The 20,198-nt window shown below is 39.4% G+C and overlaps 1 long non-coding RNA gene and 1 pseudogene across 1 annotated transcript in view; both read right to left on the reverse strand.

The window, feature by feature from the left end:
* The window catches only part of LOC141489131 (uncharacterized), a 129,956-nt gene that overhangs the window by 11,970 nt on the left and 97,788 nt on the right, over positions 1–20,198 (reverse strand). The window contains exon 5 of the long non-coding RNA XR_012468905.1: positions 1,594–1,716. This is a non-coding gene — a long non-coding RNA (uncharacterized LOC141489131). The remainder of the gene's footprint in view (positions 1–1,593; positions 1,717–20,198) is intronic.
* On the reverse strand, positions 18,664–19,941 carry LOC141487989 (small ribosomal subunit protein eS8 pseudogene; annotated as a pseudogene).

The following is a 20,198-nucleotide window of genomic DNA, read 5'->3' on the forward strand; positions in this document are numbered from 1 at the left end:
GCTATGAATATTTTGGAACATGTAGGACTTTTCCCTTTTTAAAAATTTCTTCTGGATATAGGCCTGCAATTGGAATTGCTGAGTAAAAGGGTATGAACAGTTTTATTACTCTTTGGGCAGAGTTCCATAATGCTCTCCAGAAAGATTGTATCTGTTCACAACTCCACCAGCAATGCATCAGTGTCCCAAGCCTCCCACAGCCTCTCCAACATTGATTGTTTTCCTTTTTTCTCATCTTGATAGGTGTGAAGTGATACTTCATTGTTATTTTAATTTGAATTTCTCTAATCAATAATGATTTGGAGCATTTTTTCATGTGATTTTATATATATATATATATGTATATGTATATATAGTTTTAATTTCTTCATTTGAGAGCTGTCTGTTTATATCCTTTGACCATTTGTCAATTGGGGAAATGACTTATGGCCTTATAAATTTGATGCAATTCTCTAAATGTTTTAGAAATGGGACTTTTATCAGAACTCCTGGTTGTGAAGATTGTTTCCCAGAGTTCTGTTTTCCTTCTAATTTTGGCAACATTGATTTTATTAGTGCAAAACCTTTTCAGTTTAATAAAGTCAAAATCATTCATTTTGCAGTTCATAATGTGCTCTAATTCTTGTTTGGTCATACATTTACCCCCTTTCCCTAGATCTGATAGACAAAGTATTTCTTGGTCTATTCATTTATCTATGCTGTCACTCTTTATATCTAAATCCTATACCCATTTTGATCTTATTTTAGTATAGGATGTGACATGTAGATCTGTGCCTAGCTTTTGCCATACTATTTTCCAGTTTTCCCAACAATTGTTGTCAAATAATGAGTTCTTATCCCAGAAGCTGATGTCTTGGGTTTGTCAATCAATAGATTGCTATATTCTACGTGAGGATAAAAAGGTACAAAAATATGATTCAAATCTACTAAGATTCACTACCACAACTCCCATCACATGAAGTCATCATTTATTTGATTATTTTAATGCAATGATGAGCATAGGGAAGGGTGACAAGAAATGTGAAAAACATTGACTCCATATCAAGAAACAGAAGAAAGCAAAGATTAGTAGAAGTTTCATGTTGACAGAACATGAATAATAGATACCTTGCAAAAAGAATATTCTGGTCATGACAACCACGGAACATCACCACCACCACCCTGCACATACACATGAACTTGATGTGATGGAGATAAGAACTAGTTACTCATGTGACTTGTGTTAGCTATGCTACAGCAAAAATCAAAGATCAAATTAGAATATAAATGAAAGCCATGACTTATCGTTAAAACAGCTCCCACACTATCTCTTTAAACAAGCTATTGACATAGGAAAATGAGAAATGGATAAAAAGAATGGATTTCCATCACTATGTTCTCCAGATGTAAAATTACTATAAATCAATCACCACCATAAGGACAAAGGATCTTAGAAACCACACTGACCAGCAAACACTCAATCTCCTTGCCAGTCAGTGAGATATAGCAGCCAAGAAATCTCATTTGTTAAATCCTAGTAGAAGCTGATCATCCCAGTGGGAGAGGAGGAAGTATAACCTGGCAAGGTTCAAGGTTGCAATGGGCTGGACTTACTTATAACTTGCTTCCATTTATTGTTCTACATGACCCCAGCTGCTGAGTCTCTGGAAGAGTCAGGCAGGAGCTCCTAGGATACCGATGGTGTCTGTTCAAGATGTTCATAGGCAGCTCCTGAGACTGAACAGAACAAATTGAGGGATGAGGGACAAGATGTGTTTCAGAGATGTACATCTGATCTTTAGTCTTTTCCTTGTCCTGCTGCAAGTCAGATATGCAGTGGACACTTTAGGAAAAGAGATAAACAGAAAACCCTATATAGTATTATTTATAGATTTTGCGTTCAGATTCACAAATACCACAAATGGTGTTCATAAAGAGTCAGGACAGAAACAATTGAACAATAAAAACAGCAAAAGTTGTTCAGCTGTTTCACTCATTGACTTTGTGTCTCCATTTGGGGTTTGTCTCTCCATAAGTCTGATAGGCAATGATCAGGGTCACTTAATCCTGACATCCTGAGTCATATCTGGCCACTAGTACCAAAAAAGCACTGGAGGAGAAAGAGTCTAGTGACTTAGCACAGAACCCCCTTGCTCAAGTGCAATTATTTTCATGTCATGATATCAGCTCCCTGGTGTTGGGGGTCTTCTTTGAAAATGAAGGATATCATTATCATCATCATCAGGTAATATATTCCATGATTTTCTAATTTTATGATATCATTCTTAATATCTAGGCCTTATATCCATTTTGATAAGATAAAAGGAAAATGCCTATGCCAAATTTCTGCCAGACTGCATTCCCAACAATTTTTTTCCAAATAAAGAATTCTTATCCTAAAAGTTTAAATCTCTATGCATGTCAAACATGATTACTGTAATCATTTACTACTGTGCGTTGTAAGTCTAGTCTGTCCGCTGATCTACCTTTTTCTTAGCCAGTACCAGATAGTTTCAATAAATACTGCCCAATGGTATGTAGTTTAACATCTGATACTGCTAAAAATCTTCCTTTCCACTTTTTTCCATTAATTCCTCTGATATTCTTTAACCTTTTGTTCTTCTGAACAATTTTTTTTCTAGCTCAGTTAAAAAAATTATAATTTATTTGGGATGGCATTGAATAGATTAAGTAAAATTTTCATTTTTATGTTTTGGCTCTGCCTACTCATGACAATTAATATTTTTCCAATCGTTTAAATTTGATTTTATTTGTATAAATAAAAATTTATCTAGGTCCTAGATATGTTTTGGTAAGTATAGTCACAGGCATTATATACTATCTACAGTTATTTTAAACAGGATATCTCTTACTATTTTTTTCTTGTAAAATATTGTTGGTCACATACAGAAATGCTGATGACTTATGTAGGATTCTTTCATATCCTGATACTTTACTAAAATTATTCATTGCTTCCGCTAATTTTTGGTTGAATCTTTAAGATTTTCAAAGTATATCATCACACTGAGGGCAAATATTGTCCATTATTATCCATTCTGATTCCTTCAATTGCTTTTTTGTCTCTAATTATTATTCATAGCACTGGTAATACAATAGTGAATACTATTGGTGATAATAGGAATCCTTGTTTCACTCCTGATCTTACTGGGAATGTTTCTAGTTTATTCCAATTAAAAATAACGCTTGCTGATTTTTTTAGGTAGGCATGGCATTTTTTTATCATTTTAAGGAAAAATCCATTTGTATCTATGCCTTCCAATTGTTTTTTAACAGGAATGAGTGCTGTATTTTAATCAAAATATTTCTTCATTCATTAATATGATCATATTATTTTTATTATTTTTTGTTATTGACATAATTCTGTGAATAATTTTCCTAATATTAAACCACCCCTGCAATTCTGGTATAAATCCCACTTGGTCACAATCTATCTTTCATAGCTAGTATTTTAGTTAGGGTTTGCATTCAGATTCATTAAGGAAATTAGTCCATAATTTTTCCCCTCTGTTTTAGCTGTTCTGTTTTAGGTATAAGTACTATAATTTTTACACAAAAAGCTTGGTCGGATCTTTATCTATTACTCAAAATAATTTCTTTAATATTGAAACTAGTTGATCTTGAAATGTTTCATTGAATTCACTTGTAAATCCATCTGGGGGCAGCTAGGTGGCGTAGTGGATAGAACACCAGCCCTGAAGTCAGGAGTACCTGGGTTCAAATCCGGCCTCAGACACTTAATAATTACCTAGCTGTGTGGCCTTGGGCAAGTCACTTAACCCCATTGCCTTATAAAAAAAATAAATAAGTAGATAGATAAATAAATAAATGGATGAATAAATAAATAAATGAGTGGGTGGATGGATAAATAAATGAATGAATGAATGAATAAGTAAATAAATTAATTAATTAATAAATTAATGTAAAACCATCTGGTCCTGATGCATTTTTCTTAGGAAGTTCATTTATGGTCTGTTCAATTTATTTTTTTTTGAAAGGCAATGGGGTAAAGTGGCTTGCCCAAGGCCACACAGCTAGTCAATTATTAAGTGTCTGAGGCCAGATTTGAACTCAGGTACTCCTGACTCCAAGGCTCATGATTTATCCACTGCACCACCTAGCTGCCCCTTGTTCAATTTTTTTAAGTTTATTTAAATATTATATTTCCTCTGTAAATCCAGGCAGCTTATATTTTTGCAAATATTTCTTCATTTCTCTTAAATTGTTGGATTCATTAGCATATAAATGACCAAAATAACACTATATAAGTGCTTTGACTTCATTTTCTGCAGTGGTACACTCATTTCTTTCCTTTTTAATACTAATGATTTGGTTTTCTTTCTCTTCTTTTTGAACCATATATACCAATGGTTTATCTATTTTACTGCTTTTATTACATTCCCAATTCATTGTTCTGCTCTTTCTCTACTTTACTGATATAAGTATTTTGATATGCTGTCTCATTGTGATTCTCTTTACTGAAATTATTGGTTGTTTCTATGCTATTTCTTAAACTCACTAATTCTTTAAGATTAGATTGTTTGATATCACCTCTCACCTCTCAGACTGGCCAGTATAACCAGAAAGGACAATAATTGATGTTGGAAGGGATGCAGAAAATATGGGACACTAATACATTGCTGGTGGAGCTGTGAACTCATCCAACCTTTTTGTAGAGCAATTTGGAATTATGCCCAAAGGGCAACAAAAATGAGCATCCTCTTTGATCCAGCAATACCACTACTGGGTGTATACCCTGAAGAGATCATGAAAAAGGGTAAAAACATCACTGGTACAAAAATATTCATAGTAGCCCTGTTTGTGGTGGGAAAGAATTGGAAATTAAGTGAATCTCCATCAATTGGGGAATGGCTTAGCAAACTGTGGTCTATGTATGTCATGGAACACTATTGTTCTATTAGAAACCAGGAGGGATGGGATTTCAGGGAAGCCTAGAGCGATTTGCATGAACTGATGCTGAATGAGATGAGCAGAACCAGAAAAACACCGTACACCCTAACAGCAACATGGGGGGTTAAGGTCACCCACTGTTTCTACCTGTAATTCATTGAACTTTTCTTTTAAAATGTAAATGTTATAACATTTGATGAATATGAGTTAAGTATTGATACTGCTTCATTTTCTATTGTACCTTGTTTGGACAACTGGGTGGTCCAGTGGGCTTGGAGTCAGGAGGATGGGAGTTTGAGTACAGTTTCAGGCACTTGACTCTTACTAGCTGTATGACCTTGGATTGCCTCGCATCCAGGGCCATCTTCAGTCATCCTGATTCAGATTTGGCCACTGGACCCAGATGGCTCTGGAGGAGAAAGGGAGGCTGGGGACTCAGTACACCTCCCCCCTCACTCAAATCCAATTCACGTGTTTGTCAAGGCATCACCTCCCTGATGTCATGGTCATCTTCTAAAATGAAGGACAACCTTTTATCAAAATGTACTTTTCTTATTTGTCTCTTTTAATCAAATCTATTTTACCTTTAAACTTTGTCTGAGAGCATGATTGCTATCCCTGTTAGTTTGGGTTTTTTTTTTTAACCTCAATTATGGCATGATAGATTCTGCTCCAGTTCCTTGTCTTTTTCTATGTGTGTCCCTGTTTCAAAGAGGTTTCCTGTAAACAACAAATTGTAAGATTCTGATTTTTAATACATTTCTATTTTATGAGTAGTTTATCCCATTCCTGTTCCATTTCAAATTAATACTTACAAGTTGTACATTTCCCTTCATTCTATTTTTCCTCACAAACCCTCTCTTTTTTTAACCTTATCCTTCCTCATATATCTGAGTTACTTTTAAACACTACCTGGGGATGCTAGCTGGCCCAATGGATAGAGCATGGGTCCTGATGTCAGGAGGACTAAAGTTCAAATTTGATCTCTGACACTTACTAGCTGTTTGACCTTAGGCTGGTCACTTAACCCTAATTGCCTTACATTCAAGGTTACCTCCAGTCATCATGATTCATATCTGATCACTAGACCCAGATGGCTCTAGAGGAGAAAATGAGGTTGATGATTTAGCACAATACTTCCCTTATGCAAATCCAATTCACATGCATGTCCTGGCATCACCTCCCTGATGTCATGGTCTTCTTCAAAAAGGAAGGCCAAACATTATCATCATCATCATCATCCTCATCATCCACTGCCTCCCAAATAAGCACCCTTTTTAAGAATCCCTCCTTATCTACTTCCTGCCTCTTGATCTTTACAGGCTTCTAAAAGTCCCTCTCTTATTCTGTTCCCTAATCTTCTTATTTCTTTATAAACTTAGATTTTTATACCCATCTTTATGAATAATTAATTCCTCTTGAACTCAGGTCTAACGAGAATAAGATTCCAAGACTCTAAAAAACACCATCAGCCCTCCACTTCTATTTCCACTCTAGTAGTTCTCCCAATTGTATGAGATAATTGCTCCATTTTACCTCTTCCTATCCAGTTGTGTTTTTTAGGTCATCCCACCATACTCCACTTAACCCAAACTACCTAAGAAGGTGATAACATTCTTAAGAGTACAAATAACATTTTTTCCATATAAGAAGTAAACAGTTTGACCATATTGAGTCTGTTATGACCCTACTGAGTCGTTAATGTTTACCTTCTCTTTTTCCTGGATCTTATATATTAAATTTTCAACTGAGTTCTGTTTTTTTGTTGTTTGTTTGTTTGTTTTTGTCACCAATACCGGAAATTCTTTCAATTTGTTAAATATCTTTTCTTAATTCAGGATTAAATCCAACTCTGCTAGATGAGTTATTCTTTGTTGGAAATCCAGATCCTTTGCTTTTCAAACCATAACATTCCAAACCCCTTGGTCTTTTCATGTAGAAGCTGCTAGATCTTTTATAAGCCTGACTGTAGCTCCATAGCATTAATTGTTTTTCCTGTTGCTTCTAGTATTTTTTCCTTACATTTGGAGCATCAATACTTGGCTACAATGTTCCTGTGAGTTTTCATCTTAAGATCTCTTCCAGGATTGCACTGGGAGATTGAGAAGGGAAAGTGAGAATGGCAAAAATTATATCACATAAAAGAAGAATGATTTTAGAGTGGTTAGTAAAATGGGAAATGATGGTAGGGAAATTTTTAACTTTTGTTTCATAGGAATTGGTTTCATTCTTCTCCCTTTGCCCCAGCACAGACAGGGACCCGGAAAATCTGAAGAAGACCTTTGGAGTCATGAATCTGAAGCAATAGTGGAACTCTCAGCCCACAGATGATAAGGGGAGGTCAAACCACTTGTCAGAAGAAGATTATAGTGGTCTCTCTGCTGGCATTGGTGGCAGGATTCTGTTGCCTTGCCCATGGTCAGGTCTCAGTCACAGTACTGGGTGGGGTGGCAGTTCCAAAACAAAGAGAAGTGCTAGTGTACTAGAGCTTGTGGGCTGCAGGAAGCAAGGACTATCATTACAGTTCAAGGCCAGAAAAGAGTGCTTGTGGTCATTCTTAGACTAGAGCACAGGTCAGGAGAGTAATAAACACCTCTTCTTAGATTATACCACTTTGGAAAAATTGAAAACTTAGATCCCTAGAAGAAGCTCTGGAAAAAAACTGCAGAAAAATCCTGAGGTTTGGGAAAGCATACCCTCCACCTTGGAAGCAAAACTCCATTTTAACAGTTAAAAATCAAGAAATGGACTGAAAAAATGAGCAAACAACAGAAAAATTCTGACCATAGAAAATTAATATAGTGAAAAGAAAGATCAAAACACACAATTAGAAGAAAATTACAAAATCAAACTCCTAGATCCAAAATCTCTAAAAAAAATATGAATTTGTCTCAGGCTATTGAAGAACTTTAAAAAGAACTTTGAAAATTAAGAAAGGTAGAGGGAGAACTGGGAAGATAAGTAAAACTGAAACAAGACAATTATGAAAAAAAGTCAATAACTTGGCAAAGGAGACACCAAAAATACTGAAGAACATAAAATGTTTAAAACTGACTAGTTCAAATAATAAAAGAGGTACAAAAAATAAGAAGAATGCATTGAAAAGCAGAACTGGGAAATGGAAAAAGAGGTTCAAGAATTCACTTTAAAAACTTCATAAAAAGAAGAATTGATTAAATGGAAAAGGAGATACAAAAGCTTTTTGAAGAAAAAATTTTTTTAGGTTTTTGTGAGACAATGGGGTTAAGTGGCTTGCCCAAGGTCACACAGCTAGGTAATTATTAAGTGTCTGAGGTCGGATTTGTACTCAGGTCCTCCTGACTCCAGGGGCCAGTGTTCTATCCATTGCACCACCTAGCCACCCCAGAAAAAAATTTCTTAAAAATTAGAATTGAGCAAATGAAAGCTAATGATTTTATGAGAAACCAAGAAATGATAAACAAAAATGAAAGAATGAAAAATAGAGAATGTGAAATATCATATAGGAAAAAATAACTGGCCTGGAAAATAGATACAGGAGAGATCATCCTAAAATTATTGAACTACCTAAAAAGCATGATCAAAAAAAATGAGCCTAGACATCTTCTTTCAAGAAATTATCAAGGAAAACTGTCCTGATATGCTAGAACCTGAGGATAAAATAGAAATTGAAAGAATCAACTGATCATCTCCTAAAAGAGTTCCCCAAATAACAACTCTCAGGAACATTACAGGCAAATTCCAGAGGTCCCAACCAAGAGGAAAATATTGTAAGCAGGCAGAAGGATATAATTCAAGTATTGTGAATCCACAATCAGGATAACACAAGATTTAGCAGCTTCTACATTAAAGGATCATAGGATTTGGAATATAATATTCCAGAGGGTAAAAGAGATAGAATCACAACCAAGAATCTTCTGCCCATCAAAATTGATGGGTATATTATTTCAGAGGAAAAAAATGAATATTCAATGAATACAAGGCTTTCAGTTATTCTTGATGAAGAGACCAGAACTGAATAGAAAATTTGACTTTCAAATACAAGACTCAAGAGGTTAAAAAGGTAAACAGAAAAGAGAAATTATAAGGCACTTAATAAAGGTTAAACTGTTTACATTCCTACATAGAAAGATGATACTTCATTAAAATTTTCTCATTATTAAGATAGTTAAAAGAAATACGTATACACACACACATGCACACACACACACACACACACACACACACACACACACACACACACACAGAAGATACAGGTGTATCCTAAAAAAGAAGTTGGGAGTGGTGAGAGGAAGGGAGTGAAACTTACTCTCGTAAGAACTGGCTCAAAGAGAAAATAACATACACACTCAATTGGGTATAGAAATCTATCTTATCCTACAGGAAAATAAGAGAAAAAATAGTATAAAAAGGAGATGGGGTGATAGAAAGGAAAGCATATTGGGTGAGAGGATAGCCAGAAGTAAAACGATCTTGAGTAGGGAAGGATGAAAGGAGAAGAGAGTAGAATAAACAGAGGAGGGAAAATGGGATGAAGGGAATCCTATTAGCCATTGTAGTTTTGAAAAAAAATATTAGAAGCAGTTATCTCTAATAAAGGCTTCATTTCTCAAACATATAAAGAAGTGAAATCTATAAAACTAAGAGCCATCCCCCAATTGATATATGACCAAAAGATATAAACAACTTTCAGATAATATAATCAAAGCTAATTATATTCATATAAAAATTGCTTCAAATCACTATTGATTGGAGAAATGCAAATTAAAAGAATTCTGAAATAATAGCTCATACCTATTAGATTGACTAATAGGACAAAAAAGGAAAATGACAAATGTTGGAAGGCATGAGCCAAAAAATGAGAATTAATGCACCATATTGAAGTTGTGACCTGATTCAACCATTCTATAGAGAAATTTGGAACTATGCCAAAAGATCTCTAAAAACATACACACACACACACACAAACACTTTGACTTAACTATACCACTGTAACCCAAGAGAGAAAAAGACAAAATAGAAAAGAACCTATATATACAAAAATATTTATAGGGGGCAGCTAGGTGGCGTACTGGATAAAGCACCACCCCTGGAGTCAGGAGTCCCTGGGTTCAAATCTGGTCTCAGACATTTAATAATTACCTAGCTGTGTGGCCTTGGGCAAGCCACTTAACCCCATTTGTCTTGCAAAAACCTAAAAAATATATTTATAGCAGCTCTTTTCTTGTGGCAAAAATCTAGAAATTGATGGGTTGCCCATCAATTGGGGAATAGATGAATAAATTGTGGTATGACATTTTTGTGGAATATTATTATGCTCTAAGAAATGATGAGCAGGAAACTCTCAAAAAACAGCCCTGGAAAGATTTACAGAAGCTGATGCAAAGCAACATGCACTGTGTACAAAGTAATAGAAATATTGTAAGATGATCAGCTGTGAATGACAACTATTCTTAGCAATGCAATGATCTGAAGGACATGATGAAAAATGTTATTCACTGCAGAAGCAAGAACTTGTGGTGTCTGAATACAGATTGAAGCATGGTTTTCTTTTACTTTCTCTATGATTTGTGATGCTTTGTGTGACTTTGTATATATAATATATAGAATGCTTGCCTTTACACTGAGGTGTGTGGGGAGGGAAGAAGGAGAGAATCTAGAACTCAGAATTTTAAAAATGAATTTAAAAATGTTTTTTCCAGTAATTAAGGAAAAATACTAAATAAGAAAAAATATTGTGACTCTTTTAACCATTAAGTTAATTTTAAATTTTAAAGTGTTACTTTCTTCAGTTATTTTTGTGCTTCTTTGGCCGAGCTATTTTCTCTTCATAATTTTCTTAGATAACTCTCATTTCTTTATTCAGTTTTCCCTTTGCCATCCATTGCTTTAACTTTCTAAGAATTCTTGTTGAACTTGTATCCAATTAACATTTTTCTTTGAGACAATGATTTTCTCCTTTTAATTTTCCTTCTCAGTCTTCCCTGACTCTGTAGTAGATTTTTATGGCCAAGGGTTTTTTGGTTGTGTTTTTGTTGTTGTTTTGTTTTTCATTTCTTTATTTTCCAGTCCACTTCTTGACTTTTAACTTTTTGTTAAAGTTGGACTCTGCTCACCTCAAGGTGACAAGATTCTATCCCAAGATTCATACTACTGTTTAGAGCTTTTTCTGGGGATCTGTAAGTTTTTGGTGCCTCCAAGATAGTAGGATTCAGGGAGAGGTGTGGACACTTTTCTTCTGGTCTCATCTCTGGTATTTATTCAGCACAGTCACAAATGCTAGGGCTTCTCCTGGCCTTGGCATGCAACAAGGGCCCCTGCCCCCTTGGAACTGACTACAAGTGTTCTTCTCCACCCTGGAACTGTGACCCAAAACATCAAATGGTCAGTGGAGTTTCCAGTCAGCACCAGATGATTGCACCCAATGCTAGAAAAGGATTGCCTTATTCTTTTTATGATCAATTGTCTGACCCTTTATTATTTCTGGAATGAAATCTCCTAAACTTGCCACTGCCCCATCTCTATTTTGGCTTTCATATGTATACCAGGCCAGCATCAACCATGATGTCATAGACCTTTCCTGCCAATCTCCTAACTTGTCTGAGGCTGGAAAAGTGTCTAAGTCTGAACTTTTGTTCATTCTACCATTCCCATATTAATTTGTATTATTATTGCAAAATGAGTTGGAAGGGGATGTAAGAGTTTGATTGCCTCTGTTCTACCATCTTGTCTCTGCCCCTTGAGATTATTAATTCTTTTGAGAATTGTTCAATTCTCTCATTTAATTGTCATAACAACCTTATAAAGATGGGGAAGACACTATTATTCCCTTAAGTGAGGAAATTCAAACTTGCCCAAGTTAACACAGCTAATAAGGGACAGGAGGAGAATAGGGATCCAAATATTGTGACTCTCAAGTCTGTAATCCTCTCCCTCCACCCATATTTTTGATCCAGCACGTCTAACCCCATCATGACTTATATGCCTACCTTCTAGATTCTGTTTGGAGTCTTTGTTGCTGGGTTTGTCTTGCATTGTTCCTGAGGCAAGCCTTCTGTTCTAGGACTTCTCACTGTGACAAGCTCTTAGGTTGGAGATCCTTTCACAAATGGGAATTTTCCAAGTCCCTGATTTCAACCACTCAATGACATCATTTCATTAAGAGCTGTAGGCACTGAACCTAGGAGTCCTAGGGATACAATGATGAAGAAAACAACACTGGCCCTATCTTCAAGGGGTTTTCAATCTTAGAGAGAAATAAAGCATGGGAGCAAAAGTCCATAAAAAAAATAAATTGACAAGGAGAATATCAGAGGATTATAGATGCATTCCTTTGAAAATTCTAAGAAGGCAATGATCCTTCAGATTAACTTCAGAGAAAGGGGGAGAAGGAGGTTTCATGAGACAGGTGACACCTGAGTTAGGGAGTGAAAGAGGAAAAGGAGGAAGAGAAATGCACTGAGTCCCAGGCTTAATGGGTGGGTTGTGGTACTGCATGAAGAAGACTGGATGTCTGAGACTGAACTTGAACTCAGTTCTTCTTGACTTCAGGTCTTGCACCAACTAGTTTCTGTTCAGTTGGAAATCACCAAACTCATGTCCAAATTTCAACTCTACCAAAGACTGGCCTTGTGACTTTGAGGAAGTCATTTCCTTTTTCCTGGACTTCAGTTTCCTTATCCTTAAGAAAGGATTGTACTAGATGACTTCCTTCAACTGTAGATCTAGAACCCTGAACTGTAAGGGTAAATTGGTTCCTGAGAGGGGAGGGCCTTAATTGGTTGATGGTATATGTCTCACCCCAGAGGGTGGGATTTTCAAAGAAGTCTGGCCCTTTCTGAGGGAGGCAAAGTGCTGGTCCAAAGACTCCAGCAGGAAGACCTCTGCCCACAGCTGCTGTACTCCAGGGTTTGCAAATTTACTGGCTTGGGGTTGGGGGAGTGGGGACCCACATTGTTGCCTGCTCAGGCCGAGAGGTAATGTGTAAAGCAGAGGAGAGAGCTTGGTTCCACACTGTTAGGTGTTAATGATTTCCTCCACTGTAGCTGGGAAAACCCAGAGCCCCCCAGCCTGGACTTTGGCAGATAAATGGATTGGTTTGGTGTTAAGTCTTCTGTTATTTAACACATGATTAATGATCTGGAAGAGGGAGTAAGCAATCCATTAATGTAATCTGCAGACCTCGGTACACATACCTGCCTGTGTTCTGGGGGGGAGGGAAGGAAGTGGAGGGCAGCTGGGCCTGCAAACCTGACCAGGAACAACAAGGAACCCCAGAAAGAAACCAAAGGATGGAGAAGAGTGAAATGGACAAACACACATACTCACACACACACAACATAAACACACCCACAAACACACAATGCTTTCACACTCGGTTCTTTGTCCTTATCAAAGAAGACCAAAATGACATCACTAAGTTAGAAACAAATTACAGGGTCCAACTGAGGGAGATCCATTTGAGCTTGGAATGTCTTACCACAAGTCAGGCATCATGTGAATACCTGGGGTGGGCACTTTAAATTTACACATCTCACACTTCCTTTGAACTGTCTTGTCTATAGCATCTTCTCTGATGAGGGCATGCCACTCTAAGAGGTCTTGTGCTAGTATCATCCATGCTGAATAATCAATGCAGACTCACAAACATACACAAATGAGACAGAACTAGAGAACCCCAAACAAATGTACCTCAAGGATCTCAAAGGATTGAATGGCTCCCATCTTTGGAGAGCCCTAGGTGTTAAGTAGAAGATAACTGTAATTATAATAATAATACTAACTGTACTTCCTGACATGATAGCATGCTCTAAAATTGACAGAACCGTTTCTCTGCCCCCAATAGAGATGACATGAGGATGACATTCATGCGGAAGTAGATAGAGAGCTGGGTCCAGAGTCAAGGAGCTTGGGCTTCAAACCCACTATACATAGTTAGTCACTCTTAGACCATAAATCACAGAGCACATGCCGAACCAATTTGGTAGAGTTCTCTCTTCCCTCAGTCTAGTAGAAGTAAACATGTACACAGTTAATTGTAACAAAGGCCCATCTATTATATCAATCCCTTTTGTGTCTCAAATAGGAAAGACAAATAGAATTCTCAGAAGAGGGAGAACATTTCAAGCTGGGGTAGTGAGGTAGTAGAGGAGGTGCCATCAGAATTGGGCATTGGTAATAAAGGTGGGAAGTTGATGGTCAGAAAACAGTTAATTAAACCAATCAACACACTTCAGTTTCTAGAGCAGAAATTCTTCTTCATTGATGTAAGGAGTAACCAACACCAAGAAAATCACAAACCCATATTCCACAAACCCACTTGATTCCAAACCCATATTCCATCTCTACTCTTCAGTGTAAGAACAATGGTCTCTTTGTTGCCCCCATCCTGATTTGGGGTCTTTGCTCTGCCTAACCCTCAGACTTTCGGTGCTCTCTGGCCTTATCTCTGAGTACAAGATTCCTGGGTAGCCTTCTAGTCCCGACTAAAGTCTCATCTTCCATGAGAAGCCTTTCCCAACTCCACTTCATTCCAGCACTTTCCCTCTATGAATTGATACTTACCAATCCCATGGAGGCCTTATCTACATCGAGACCTTTCAGCTTGTTTTCCCATTAAGCAGTAAACTCTTTAAGAGAAGAGACTGTCTTTTGCCTCCTTTTGTATCTCCTGGCACATTGTGGTGCTTCATAAATGTTTATTGACCGATAAACATAAGAGCTGATATTAATCAGTCATCACATATTAATTAAGCCCCCACTTTGTACTTCCAGTCACTATGCTTAATGGTGAGGATACAAATGAAGCCAAAATGCACTATCTACCCCTACTAGATGGAGGCATAGGGAAAGACCTCAGCACATCAAGAGTGGGGATTGCGGAGCTCTGGGCCATGGAGAAAGACAGTAGTTTGCAGATTTTAACAGGCTCTATGCACATTCTTTTTCCTCATTGCTTACTTCACACAGGACCTAGTACACAGTAAGCACTTAATAAATGCGTACTGTTTGAGTGATAATTATGCACTATTTAAAAGTCACCAGGAAAGAGGAAACTTGTTGGACTAGGGTACCTCCAGTTACACTATTATTATCTCCTCTTTAGAGAGAGAAAACTGGAATTAAGATCTTCAAAACTGGGGAAGTCGCCCACTCTTTCACTGTTGGAATGGAGAAAAGAACCTCTGCATTTATGGTCTCTGAGTCTAAAGGTCTCAGAGTCTAAAGGTCTCAAATTCTAAACAGAAAACCACTCTCAATACCACCACCAACTCTCTTCTGTCTATGTGCTTCCCTCTCCCCCACCCACCCAACTCCCCTTGCCCAGACCTCCATTCCCACAACTTCCTTTTAGGATTAGGGAGAGACTGAAAGGGCACAACAGAATGTTTAAGAATAGAGACAGTGGATCTGAATGGACTTGCAGCTCAGGCTAGGGCAGAACAAGCCATGCTGATGAATAGAAATCAAAGAGCTTCCCTTAGGAAAGGACTGTATGCACCTGACTATTGACTCCAGTTTCTGAAGACAGGTATATGTTCCAGATTTAAAATTGATGGACTAGACAGTTGGGCTAGAAAGAATGCCTTTGTGTCCTCCTGTGCTCATGGCCTCCCCTGAGAAGAAAAGAGAACTGAGGTAAGTGATTTAGTTTGATGTTAGTCCATTCTCAAAGAAGACCATGACATCAGAAAGGTGATGCCATGACAAGCACATGAATTGGATTTGAGTGAGGGAGGCTGTACTAAGTCACTAGACTCACTTTCTCTTCCAGAGTCATCTGGGTCTGGTGGCCAGATATGAATCAGATTAACTGCAGATGGTCCTGTGCCAAGATGGCATTCAAGGCCAAGTGATTTAATAGGGAAGAGCCAACCAAAGAAGAATCAGTTAGATTATCTTATGTGCAGGTTTGACTCTGTCACTCCCCTACTCATTATTTCCCACTGGCTCCCTATTGCCTCCAAAACCAAATACAAACATGTCTTCTTGAAAGAAGACGAGTTGCTTAACAAATGCTTGTTTATTGACTAATATGATGATGATGATGATGTTTCTCCTTCATTCTCAAAGAAGGACCATGACATCAGGGAGGTGGTGGCATGACAGGCACATGAATTGGATTGGAATGAGGGAGGCTGTGCTGAGTCACCAGCCTCACTTTCTCCTCCAGAGTCCTCTGGGTCCAGTGGCCAGATAGGAATCAGTTTGACTGGAGATGGCTCTGGACGCAAGGCAATCAGGGTGAAGTAAATTGCTCAAGGTCACACAGCTAGTACGTGGCAAGTGTCTGAGGTCAGATTTGAACTCCCATCCTCCTGCCTCTAAGGTCAGTGATCTATCCACTGCACTAGCTAGCTGCCCTTGACTGATATGATAGGGTAACATTGAAGGAGAAGCTCCACTTAGCTAGCTTTAATACTATAAACAGATTTTTGTTCTGAAGACAGCTCCCTCTAGGGAGGCAGATGATGGAAGGACAGGCTGGGAATCAACCTGTGTCTGATTTTCATTCATAGGAAAAGGAACACTTCTTGAAGAAAGGAGGAAGTTTTCTTCCTCTGTAAAAGAGATAAGAAGATTGCAGAAATAAACAAACAAGAAATCAAATCTGATATTACTAAATGAGGGGAAGTTTTTTGCTAGATCTATCTATTGATTTTCACGAATAAATTCAAAGTAAGGCCGCTATGCAATCTGATTCATTTCCCTAAGGATGAACCATAAATATCTGACCCCACAGGGTTAAGAGGAGAGAGACCAAAGACCATGGAAGGCTGAAGACTCAGCAGAAGATACCACCTACACCCACAGGTCTGCCAGTGACCATTTCTCTACCGCAGGTTCTCCAGTTTTCCTTTGGCGACTAGACCTTCAAGTCTTTGGAGGGCTGGCCCTTGGAAGAGGGTTCCATTCTGAATCTTGGCATGGATTCCAATTTAGGGGAATGTCAGGAATTACTCCCTAACCATTAGGGTTCCCTCATAAGGGCCTAGTCCTTCTCACGGAGATCTTCAAGGGAGATAGTTGCTGGTTTATTATAGAGGGGCTTCCTTGACCATAGAGACACTTGCTTTCCAGTGCAGATATGTAGTGACCTTAGGGTTGGCATGGAATGGGCTAGGCTCCAATTACAGCTTTTATCTCAATCTGCCCTAAAAGCCATAGCTACCTTGTGTAAATAGACATACATATACATATATGACATACACACACACACACACACACACACACACACATATATATATATATATATATGACCAAGGCTTCATTACAAAGATTAAAACCTACTCTATTGAATAATCCTCCCTCTGAGTTTTGCATTCCTGAGGACTGAGAGTGAGAAGAAATGTTTATTTCTTCTTTAATCTCTTTAATGAGCATTTTACCCAGTGCTTATCAGTGAAGAAGAAAAGCTCTGCTAACCCTGGCCTGTCCAGTTGTTTGTCAGGCTGGAGGGGTCCCTGTCATTCAGAGAGTCCTTTCCATCAGTGAGTATCATGCCTAAGGGATACAGGTTGCCTTGACAGATGAAGGACTTTTCATCTCTTGTGGACTTTGACCAAAGGTTGGAGAAATGTTGCAGAGGGAATTCTGAGGGCGGGCATGGATCAGGCTCAAGGGCATCTGATGTCCCACGAACCCTGACATTTGAAATGGTCAGAAGAGTCAGAAATGGAAACTGACCTGACCACTCTCTTTGTTCATGTATTCATTCAGTACCATTGAAGGTTGGAAGTAGAATATTGGGTCATTGTACCATGAAATCATTGGTCCCCAATACTTTCTTATCTCAGCACTGATACAGTATCTGTAGAGTCTCAGGCTGGATGGACAACTACTAGTTGGGGTGAGGGATGAGCTGAGGGAATCCTAGGCAAGAAATAGTTTGGACTGGATGTACTATAGCCCCTTTCCACTCTGCCCTCTGGAATGAAAACTAAGCTTCCTTCATCCTAAGTCTTTTCGCCTTCCTTCCTTCCTCTCCTTCAGTCTAGCTCTTCCTGAAACCTGTCTTTCCCCAGCAGACATAACCTCCCTGGTCATCCTTTTCAGCACTGACTGCACCTTGATTCATTCTCCATGGTTCAGTCATTGAGGTGAAGGAGTGGAATACATTTCCAGGTTCTCCCCACTCCTCCTCATTCAGTAACCTCTTGTCCTTGGAGGTTCCTGCTATCTTTATCTACCAACCAGTCAAAATCATGGTAATTGTTCTCTATAGACCCTCCAGGTCACTGAATTTCCTACCTTAATGAGTTCAGTATATGGCTCATAGGGCTGTTAGATGGCACAGTAGATAGACTGTTGGGCCCAGAGTCAGGAAGACTTGAGTTCACATCTGGCCTCAGTAAGTCACTTAAAGTTTCCTCATCTATAAAATGAGTTAAAGAAGGAAATGGAAAACCCCTCCCACTGTCATTGCCAAGAAAGTTCAAAAAAAAGAGTCATGAAGAATTGGACATGACTGCAAAATGATCAAACAACAAAAATATGCCTCATAATTTTTTCTCTCCTCCCCAACTCCTGTCTCGCTAAGAGACTTCAACATTAAATCTCCCTAAATTCTGTAAGCACTCAGTTTCTCAACCTACCTACTTCCCATGAGCTAATTCTCCACCTCAGCCACATATGATGATTATTATGCCCTTGATCTTATTATAATCCCCAATTGTATCACTTCCATGTTCAAGAATTTTAAAATCTGATCATAATCTATTGGCCTTCAATTACAAAACCTTAACCTGATACTGTACTGGGATCTCCAGTCCTTGATTTTCTTTTCTTTTTTTTCAAATAATCAGGGGATTTATTTAGTGAAATGTCCAAGAGTTTATTTGCCCTTTCGGGCTTTGGTCTTCCTTAGGTACAATTCAAGCTCTCTGCCCTCGAGCATGTAGCCGGCTGCTGGGCCACACTGGCCTGGCCTCCATGCGATGCAGGCCAGGAGCTTGCCCTGCTGGAACTGTTCCTCTGGAAGTGAGCTGCTCTTGGCCTTCTGCTTCCTCTCCTCGTATTTCTTCTGGATCTTCTCTGAGCGCTTTTTACTTAAAATCTCCTCCTCAGGAGTCCGCTTTGCTCCCTTCTTCCTGCCCAGTGCCAGGGCACAATGGGCCTCATGCCACGGGCGGTGCGGGGTGCTGTCGATGAGCACAAGGCAATTCTGCACCAGCGCCTTGGTCCGGCCCGGCTCATTGCTGGACGCAGTGTAGACTACATCGATAATCCTTGTTTTTCGGGGACAGCACTCGGAGCCCCAGGAGAAGTTGCCCACGTCCAGCCGCTGCGCCCGGTGCTTCTTGTTGCCTCCGCGGACTCGCACGGTGTGGATGCGGCGGGGCCGATCTCGGCGTTGGCGGGGCCTGATCTTGGCGTTGGCGGGCCCGATCTTGGCGTTGGCGGGGCCTGATCTTGGCGTTGGCGGGGCCGATCTTGGCGTTGGCGGGCCCGATCTTGGCGTTGGCGGGCCCGATCTTGGCGTTGGCAGGGCCCGATCTTGGCGTTGGCGGGGCCGATCTTGGCGTTGGCGGGGCCGATCTTGGCGTTGGCGGGTCGGATCTCGGCGTCTGCGGGGCCGATCTTGGCCTTGGAGGGCGGGCGGCCCAGCTCGTACTTGCGCTTCTTGTGGCAGGGCTTGCGCTTGCCCCCGGTCTTGCGGGGCTTGTGCCAGTTGTCCCGGGGGATCCCCACGGTCGGCGAGAGCTGCAAAGAGGAAGCCAGCGCCTGATTTTCTCAAGGCTCTCGGTCCGCTCCCAGGCTATCTCTCCTTGACTATCCAGTCTTTCCTCTTGGATCCCTTGATAACACCAATTCAACTCTCTGCTGTCTAGTTCTTTTATCGTATGGCTATCACACGGCCTTGGCTTCTTCCTACCAGTCATCACACATGCTGCTGAATGGAGATGGAGAACATCAAAGAACCATCCACTCGATCCCCTACAGATGCATATTCCGTGACCTCAACTGGACCCTCACTGCTACTAGGCAATCCTAGTAAGGGCCTTATCAGCTCACTTTCCCGCTGTCCACAATGGCTCTTCCAAACCTTCTCATCCCTCCCCAAACATCCCCTGCCTTCCCCTTCCTCCACCTTCTAAGCTAAGAACTTTGTCTCATACTTTACAGAGTATATTAAGGCCATTCTTCATAGGCTCCCTCTTTTTCCCCCCTCCCTTATTTCCCATCATGCTTCTCTCTTCTCCTTCACTCCACAATAAATTGTCTTTCCTCCTTACCAAGTCTCTACCAGTTCAAGGGATTCTTTTCCATCCCATCTCTTCCAACAGATTGCCCCTTTTGTCAACCATCCC

The sequence above is a fragment of the Macrotis lagotis genome, chromosome 5 (assembly GCF_037893015.1).
Source record: "Macrotis lagotis isolate mMagLag1 chromosome 5, bilby.v1.9.chrom.fasta, whole genome shotgun sequence".
Taxonomy (NCBI): Eukaryota; Metazoa; Chordata; class Mammalia; order Peramelemorphia; family Peramelidae; genus Macrotis; species Macrotis lagotis.